Here is a 10,000-nt window from a genome sequence, read left to right as displayed (position 1 = left end):
TGCCACTGATCCCTATAGATGCTGTCTGAAGGACGAATAACAAGCGGTACAGCTCGGCCTATACTGCGTGTTAGCCCCGACCAGCAGGCGGCTGCATGCAGTCCTCTCTTTTCGCTGACCGGCGGTACCATCCCGCGTTTATGATATATTTCGACTGGCATCAAAAGCAGCTTCCCGACTGAGATGCTGGGCCCGCCCAGGAGGTCTGATTCAAGCAAGGCAGCGCACATGTAAACGTGATGACATGAGTTACATAAGCACATTGGGACTCTTCACGTTTCAATCACTTGGAAAGTGGTTGAAACTCTCTCTCACAGACACACGCACACACTTACCAGGGACACGCACACATCCACTTGATTATATTTGTTTAATTTTGTATGTGTGTTTATCCGTGTGGGTGTGTGTGTTTTGGCCAACTTGCTTACTCTTGGCTAACACTCTCTCAGATGGTTGTTGCAGATTTTCCGGGGCCAGATAAAATGTAGTTTTTCTTGCAAAGTGGGCTTGAGTTGTCATGACTATTTTTCACAAGCCATAGCAATTTATTCATACCTTTAGGCACAGCCCGGGGTGTGAGGTAGCGAACACTCCTCCATCTCCTGGTCCCCTTGTTGCATCACACCATTCAAGAGTTAACAAGCATTATCACGCACCACAATCATTATTATCTGCACAACCGATCCCTTAAGGGAAGGGAGAGATCCCCTGACAGACTGCACATTCAGGAGGGAATTCAGCTTAATATCCAGGGTCATTTCTCTGTCGTTTTGGGTCTTGTTGATGGTTAGCACAAAGGTTTTCCCTATGTTGCTGTATTGTCTACATTTAGGTGCTTCCGAATCATTTGATTCCTGTGATCGTTAGACCCGCTGTTGTGTGCCTACCTTTCGCCACCATTTTACTTCTTAGTTAAGAAATAAAATCAGGATACTTTCTCTGAAGGTTGGAGGTGGAATCAGGCCATTTTAACTGCATCATGAGAGGCAGCACATTCACGCACATTCAACGCAAACACAAACCTTGTCTTTGGGTGATTATTTTCTTTGAGATCACTATGGTGTTGATATCAATCCCTATCAGTGTGATTTCTTTTTCTCCAATATTTTAGAAGCAGTCAGAGAGTTAGAAGTCAATCCCGTCATTGATGGAATCAGAGAACCATAAACAAATGTATTTTTTTTGCTCTCCATACCTCACTTTGCAGCACAAGCTTTCCCAAAGCTCCATTCTCATCTATTATATTGTTTACCCTACAAACCAAAGGGAGACAAAGAAACCAAATAAACGTCTAAAGCATATGCAGACAAACAGGAGACACATGTTTTGCAAGCAGTGACTCTCAATTCCCCACTAACAGAATAAGTGTCTGCCTTGTTACATGTACCACTCTCCCCGTTTGTTCGCTGCTATTGTAAAGTCTTTGCATTGTGTTCCACCTCTAATGGACCATTGCAGAATAGGTTTTGAGCGAATGCCGAGCGAACGTTCTATGAGGCCAACTTTTTTATGTACCTAAAATGCTTTTCAGAGCGAAATAAGCAGTTTGCAATGTAACGTATGGGCTTTTTAATGCGATGAGGGAAAAAGTCTGTCTGTCTGTCCGTCTCTGTCTCTGTCTCTGTCTCTCTCTCTCTCTCTCTCTCTCTCTCTCTCTCTCTCTCTCTCTCTCTCTGCTTGCATATCATCCTTGTTCACTGACTCTGTGCCCTGCATCTGTATTCACCCCAACAGCCTGGGTGGATGAGAGGAGCCGGCAGATGTCTGGGGCCTGGAGAAGCCTCTCTGGTCTAGCGACCCAGGCAGACAGAATGAAGGGAGAGCAGGAGAGGTGGGCCGGGGGAGCAGATATGCAGCTCGCTGTGGGTGAATCCTGCACCTATGAAACGTTGCACAATATTCTTCTCTTTTGTTAGGTCTTTTGTTTTTGTTTTTTTGGTAAGACTTTACATTACAGTGTCCCTGTTACAGTGTCCCTGTTACAGTGTCCCTGTTACAGTGTCCCTGTTACAGTGTCCCTGTTACAGTGTCCCTGTTACAGTGTCCCTGTTACAGTGTCATTGCACATATAATAATAGTAATCTTCACCTTGACTCTTCATTGCGCTCCACTCCCTCCCCTCCTACTTTTTGTATGTTGTACGTCCTGGTACTTAATGTACACACTTATTGTATGTCGTACATACTTAGTTATAGTCCTTATTTTTGTAGCGTCTTCTCCTAGCTATCTTTGTTGTATACGAGGAATGGGTTAACCTAGCGATTGTTAGCCTACCACCAGCGATATATTGATTCTCTTTCTTCTGACAATTGTACTGATTGTAAGTCGCTTTGGATAAAAGCGTCTGCTAAATGCCCAAAATGTAAATGTAAATGTAATGTAAGCAATGTAACATCCTGTTGTGTGTAGTTAATATGGAATAATGTTATAGAACAGAGTTTCTGTTTTTTCAGTAATGTTGACCCCTAATCACACAGCATAGTTAAATCCTGTTCCATAATGTTCGATATTAAGTACACGCCATCACATGTTGCCTACTGCACCGTACTTACTCTAATTCACCATCACAGAAGACTTTTTGTAAAGTGTATCAACGAGTTCTCCTTGCTTTTGAAGCACTTTGCATCTCAAGGCGTACATGTACATCCATCAACAACATCTGTGGCTGCAGAGAACCTTTCAGGAACGCGCGTGTACGGCATGAATGTTGCATCAGCGACAGAGCAGGGGCTTTCGTCTTCCTCCACGGCTAAGTGCATTGCAGCGTGGGATGGTCCGTGGGAGGGGTGGGGGGGTGGCTGGGGGGGGGTGGGGGTGGTAGGGTGGCTGGAGGGGGTGGGGGTGCTGGTGGTGGGGGAGAGTAAAGGCAGATGTGCGTGTGGACGTCCGCGGCCCTCTTGTCTCCCAGCTGTGCAGCAATGGGTCGAGGGAGGGACATGGACCGGCTAAAGAGGGAAGGGGAGATGGGTAAGTACACGGGGGTGGTGGTGGGGGGCTTTATGATTCACAGATGGACAGATCGATGGATGATGGATTGGTACATGAACGGACGGACGGCAGACAGGAGATGACTGATGGATGGATGGATTGATAGATGGATAGGGTGCTGGATTGATGGATGGCAGCTGGATAGATAAGTGATGGAATAATGGATGGATAAATAATAGATGATGAGAGAGTGCAGAGAGAGAGGGAGAAGGAGAGGGAGAGAGAGGGAGAGAAAGAGAGAGAGAGAGACGATATATACACAGAAAGATAGATAGCCACAGGTATAGCTGAGAGATGAGCTGAGAGATAGAGAGAGAGCTAGATGGATATATGCACAGATGGATCGATAGATAGATATAAAGACATATGATAGGCCAGTGTGTGAAGTTGTGGTTATTTGTGTTTCCTTGAGAACAGCCCATATAATCATTATGACATCTTCAAATACGTTGAATACAAAAAAAACAATACAACGATCAAACAATAAAAACTGCCTTTGTCATTTCTTTTGCCTGTCTTCTATATATAAACTATATATATTTATGTTTACATTCTCAAAGCCATATACTCTTTGTTCCTGTGCCGTCCAAACAAAGAATGAAAGAAATAATTCAATTAAATGAGCGGAGAGCTGTTGCGCTCATCATTCAAGGCCCTTGTTATAAATACAAAGTGAAGAGCGAGGAAGAGAAAAGGCTGTCTGAGGTCCTTCAGATGAAACACCACAGTAACACTGTGTTTATGAGAGGGGACGCAGGGAGAAAACAGAGAAATAAACACCAAAGGATGTCCAGATGGCAGCCGTGGACCAGGGAGAACGCACTGGGCGGTGGGTGGTGGGTTGGAAGATAGATGGGGGGTGGGGGGGGAGGGAGGGAAGGCTCAAAAGGAGGCAATGGAGGAGGAGGTGTAACAAGGAGACGATGAGCGAAAGAGAGAAAATGAGAAACCGATTTGAGTAGGTCATCAATCTCAGTCAGAATCCAAGAGAGTTCTGGGGGACCGGGGGGGGGGGGGGGGGGATCCAAGTGGGGGATCATCACGCTCCTCCATTCCAGGGCCAGAGTCTCAGGAGGCACGGGGGTCCCGGAGGTTGCCCCTATCATCGTCACGGTAACGGGAGGAGAGGAAGAGGAGCAGTGAGGAGGTGGGAGGCAAGAGATACAGAAGAGAGGAGAAGGAGAAAGTTGGGCCAACAGCACAGAGTGAGGAGAGGGCAGGGTGTTGGTTAGAGAGGCAGACAGACAGAAAGACAGACAGACAGAGAGACAAGCCGACAGACGGATGTGAAAACGGACACACAGAGAGACATGCCGTCATGTAGACAGACGGATAGACATGCATACGGACATACAGACAGACAGGCGTGCATACATACAGACAGACAGAAAGACAGAAAGAAGGACGTACAGAAAGACGGAAATAAATACAGACAGACAGACAGACAGACAGACAGACAGACAGACAGACAGACAGACAGACAGACAGACAGACAGACAGACAGACAGACAGACAGACGTGCATACAGACAGATGGACGTGCATACAGACAGAAAGACAGACAGACAGAATGACAGACAGACATACAGAATGACAGACATACAGACAGACATGCAAACAAACATGCAGACAAACATGCAGATAGACAGACAGACGGATCGAGGGGGTATGGCTGGAGGGTTAAGAGCATGAACCGAATAGTGGAGAGAATATGGAGAGAATATGTGGGTCAGGAAGGACATGCTTGAGGGAGATAGGAGCAGGAGGGAGGGACAGGCGGGCACAAACAGTGAGACAGAAATATGGAACAAAGGGAAGGGGCGAGGGCTGCTGTCCACGCCGATGACCATGCAGGGTCTGCCTTTCTGGGGTACTTCTGTATGCGTGTCCAGGTGTGTATCTACGTGAACATAAGCACTCACGTGCATGCACGTGTGTATATGTGTGTGTGTGCATGCGTGCGTGCCTGTCTGTGTGTGTATGTATGTATGTATGTATGTATGTATGTATGTATGTATGTGTGTGTGTATGTATGTATGTATGTATGTGTGTATGTATGTATGTATGTATGGATGTGTGTGTGTGTGTGTGTGTGTGTGTGTGTGTGTGTGTGTGTGTGCGTGTGTATGTATTTGTGTGTGTGTGTGTGTGTGTGTGTGTGTGTGTGTGTTTGCATTTATGTGTGTATGATTGTATCTATGTGTGTGTGTGTGTGTGTGTGTGTGTGTGTGTGTGTGTGTGTGTGTGTGTGTGTGTGTGTGTGTGTGTGTGTGTGTGTGTTGATGTGTGTTAGTGTGTTTACTGCTGTACAGGGGTCAGTGTTGGATGCATGGGGCTCAGAGTAGACAATAGCAGTGCAAGGGATCTGAAAGGTTATACTATAGTTATAGCCATACCGTATCTATGAAGCAGAATGCCTGTCTGACATGTTTCCAAAGCCATGGCCCGGAGTTATAGAACACACACTGTCATGGGTCCTGAAAACCACAGGAAACAAGAGAGCGAAGGGAAAGGTTTATAAGCTTGTGTGGACAGAAGTCATGGCTCTTGGTTGCTATATCCGACCACTGTATCAATTTGGGATATTGTACCCATTGGAGGTTAGCAAAGTATTTGTTTGTGCTCTGAAACGGGGAACCCATGAGAGTCCACTAGTTTAGCCTCACAGGATAGAGGTGGGGGGTCCTGTGGGCGATCCAAGAACCGCTAGTTTCTGGAGGACGTTTTGCATGAAATTAACCAGAAGGGGGTCCGGGCAGTAGCTCAGGAGAGCGGGTGGACTGGTAACCAGAAGGTTGCTAGTTCAATCCCTGGCTCCTCCTAGCTGAGTGTCGAGGTGTCCCTGAGCAAGACGCCTCACCCTCACTGCTGCTGACGAGCTGGCTGTCGCCCTGCGTGGTTGACTCCACCGTTGGTGTGTGAATGAACTGTTGTAAGTCGCTTTGGATAAAAGCTTCAGAAAAATCCCTGCAAAGTAAATGTAAGAAAGAAACCTTTGCCAAGAAACCTTGGTTTGTATGGTTCTACTTAATGAGTCGGATTGATATTTGACGAGAGCATAGTTCATCGTAATTAGAATTTAATTTCGAAAAGTAGGTAGAAACTAGAGAAAAGTAATAGGCTCAAGCCTGTGTGGCTAACGGCGCTAAATACATTTTCCCATTGTTCAGTTTAACTTAACAATAGCATATTAGCCTTGGTTAATTTGGACCATCGAGCGTCGTGGTTTGTACAAAAACATTAATTGCTATTGACGATTGTATGAGGTTAAATAGCGGGGTGCAGCGTTTTGTACAGGACTGTTTCCCTTTCCCAAGTCACAAAGGTGCTGCTGCAACCGCAAGTGAAGTTGCAAACATCGATTGCTGTGCTCTATTTTGACAGATGAGCATTGTGGAGGCTCATGGGTAGTGTACTAGATTTCAAGGAAACAAGTTCACGTTACGATTAAAAAGAACATATTCTCAGCGTCTACCGTAAAACATTGCACTGGTTGTAGCAGTTATACAATGAAATAATATTGTCCCTCGTAAACTATTATGAACCCACATTAAATTAAAAGATTTTTAAATGGGATTTAATATGGGAGGAACTTGGCAGGAAGTGGAACCACACTACCCAGGTATTTGATATGAATGACTGATAGACAGCTGTGTACAGCCATCTGGATCCGATACGTTATACAAACCACCTCCCCTCATGATCAAAACATTATCTTCATCATCCCCACGTACGGTTGTGCGGCAGATTATAACCCAGAACATCACAATACATATCACATCACACTCATCATATCACAACATACAACCACAAGCCTGGCTCGCATGTTCCTCATGTACGCCGGGGCTGCAAACCGTGCATAAAGAGTGAATAAATCGCACCGGTCCTAGACCAGCCTTCGTTGCCATGGTGGCGGGCGGTTACATTTGTTTTGCCTTCGTCGACAACATGTAAATCAGTGGCAACAAAGCGCGCTGAAAGCCTAATTGCATAAATGCCTTCCTGTGTACCTTCGGCACTTCCCTGTCAATCTGGCGCCCTTTGTCCAATGAGCAGCACTTTGACAACACAAAGTGGATGCATGGCAGGACCCCTTGGGGCTAATCTCCGGTGGGGTGAGGGGTCCCTCACCTTTGATTTATTCACAGAATAACTGGAAGGAGGCATGTTGCTATGACCTAGAAAGAATCTGCCTGACATTCAGAGCAACGCTCTCTTCTTTGTGCATAGAAACTGTATTTTTAATGCAGCATTATGTGTGTGTGTGTGTGTGTGTGAGTCCCTTCAGTGGCATATGTTGTGTCACAACAACATAGCACCATAAGCGACAGAATGACACTTTCTGTGTGTGTGTGTGTGTGTGTGTGTGTGTGTGTGTGTGTGTGTGTGTGTGTGTGTGTGCATAAGTGTGCATGTGCGTGTGTGTGTATGTGTGTGTGTATACTAGCCGGGATGGAATTAAATGACTTTACTTCTAAAATGTTTGAAAAACTAGCCTCACTTATAGCAAGGTAGGGTCATGATAATTCTCTGCCCTCAAGGACCCACTCACACCTAGACACACAGAGACATTACCTGCGAGAAACCCAGAGCACCTGTCCAGCCATTGAGTGCAGAAGCCTGCGGGGCATTTAAAGGTGTTGAAGTATCGCCAGTAGCAGATTGCAGTGGAGTCTCTGTGGTGATTTTGAAGTTGGCTGCCTTAGGCTGAAGGGAGCCTTAAGTAAAATAAAACCAAAAAATGGGAAATCTGATTTCTTCCCCCTTCTTGTATTTAACTTTAACCATTTGTCTGCTTGCACATACTTTGGTTTCAATCCATTGAGAATTAATTTGGTTTTAATAAATGAACATATGTAGCCTATCCTGAAAGAAAAATACAGTTTAGATGTTTTTTGTCCTTTATGTTTTAATTCCGTAGAGCTCCATTGACTCTTGAGTGTTTTCTTTTTATGTTATGGCAGCTGTTTGGTAGTGTGTGTGTGTGTGTGTGTGTGTGTGTGTGTGTGTGTGTGTGTGTGTGTGTGTGTGTGTGTGTGTGTGTGCGCGCGCGCGTGTGAGCTGTTGTGGGTCTGTGTGCATGTGTCTGAGAAAGAATACCTGCTGCTTAATAAATAGGCAGTTTAATGCTCGGCCATATGCTTCCATATGCCTCTTGCCCAGTCAGTAGAGCTGCTTGTTCAGGCAACAGACCACAGCTGTCTGGTGGGAAGGACAGTTCAACGTTCAACCTTTTACACATGTAAGCACTGGTAGAGAGAAAAATAGTATTTACCAACAAAATATGCACATCTCGTTAATTTTTTACAGAATGTAACACACAAATAGTTTTTTAACTACAGTGTTTCCTACGGCCATATTTCGGCATAAATGATCCAAGCCAAACCTGTTCATTTACATGCCTTTGTCCTGAATATCCGAAAGCCGGGTTGTTAAAATCGGTTTACACAATTCCAAAAAAAATGACCCCACAAAGAGACAAATGTTTTTTACCCTCTGCTCACGATTGTTGCATTCAGAATTGTTTTAAGGAGGGGAGAAATGTTCCAAGCTACGATAAGAAAAGTAGATGAAAAGAAGTTGCACAGCCACCCGGTCACTTTTGTCTGGGGGATCATTAAATCTGCAATATGTAACTTTACTACTGCAGCTATAACTGCAGTTTCTTCACGTTTTTTGCAAGTTTTTCAAGAAAAAAACACAGCCATCCACAAGCGATCCATCCAGAGAACCTTGTCTATAAATCATTTCATTATGGTCCGTTCTTGACGTTAGCCTTGACCCATAGGCTGCTACGTCAAATCTGACACCAGACTTTGATAACAACACTTGACCAACACAACGGAAGAATTCTTTGATTTTCAATGTTTTTAAAAAACATTCCTGGTCTTATCCGGCTGGAAGACGTGCTGGCAGGATACAGAAACCCTATGGTTTTTCTATTTAATAACGTACGTCAAACCATCAGAATGTAATCCAGCCACCAGAGACCGCTAACGCTAAAACATACATTGTGCAGATTTAACGCGTTTACCTCACCTGTCCGTGTCCATAGGCAGACTGTTGAGGCCGACTTTATTATAGTTAGGTATGCTGTTTCCACAAGGCGTGGTCACTGCCTCATGCTTGTGATTGCTCAGTAGCCCAGAGGGGGAGCGTAGGGGGAAGTAGGTGGATCAATTCCTAGGATGGATTCTCCTGGTCAACACAACAGGGAAGCTCGTACATTTTTATAACAGCCATATCCTTTAAAGACCAACCCGTAATGGAAATTGACTTTTTCCAGCTGGTCAGCTCATTACCTTCAAAAAAGATGGAGGAATTTGATTGTGTGGCCCAGTCTAAGTATGTACGTTCTGCATACTACCAATAATAAACAACGGATTGACTGATAACAGTATTGGGTTACGGTTTAAGTATAGTCATGAATGACTGCCTGCCCTGATATCCAATATTAGGATATTTCCCAGAAGCATTTTCACTTCACTCGTAGCATTTCACTTCATCTTTTAGTTTGGGAGAAGAAAAAACAGAACTTTTCTCAACAACATTTGAGACGAGGGGGAGCATGTTTGGCATTCAACTATTTATATGGAATACAGGTCAAGGAAGCAAAGGGTACACCAGAAACTCAAGTGTACATTATGTTTTGACATTGCGGCTGCGTTCACGTTTAGCTTCCACCGTTGCATCGCTCATGTTCTTCTCAGAGTAATTTACCTATGTTGCCGTGTTTTTTTTCTCAATGTCTTCTCCACACGCCTGACTGACCTGCCATGTGTTCAGAATGTCTCCTACCAATTACCCGTGTCTGGTCCCTGGCACCCTGGCACTGGACTAAGTAGGCCAGTGACGGATGCTACTACAGACTATATTAATGATGCCGCATCACTTTATGCTCCAATTATTTACTAGCAGGTCGGACCCAGAGAGATAAGTCTTTTTTTTTAGGGTGGCGGTGGACAGAGCCGTAGGCTAGCACCATGTGATTAGATTAATGGAGTCCCAGCTCC

The sequence above is a fragment of the Gadus macrocephalus genome, chromosome 5, assembly GCF_031168955.1.
Source record: "Gadus macrocephalus chromosome 5, ASM3116895v1".
In the NCBI taxonomy this organism is placed as follows: domain Eukaryota; kingdom Metazoa; phylum Chordata; class Actinopteri; order Gadiformes; family Gadidae; genus Gadus; species Gadus macrocephalus.
Note: the sequence above shows the minus strand (reverse complement) of the source record.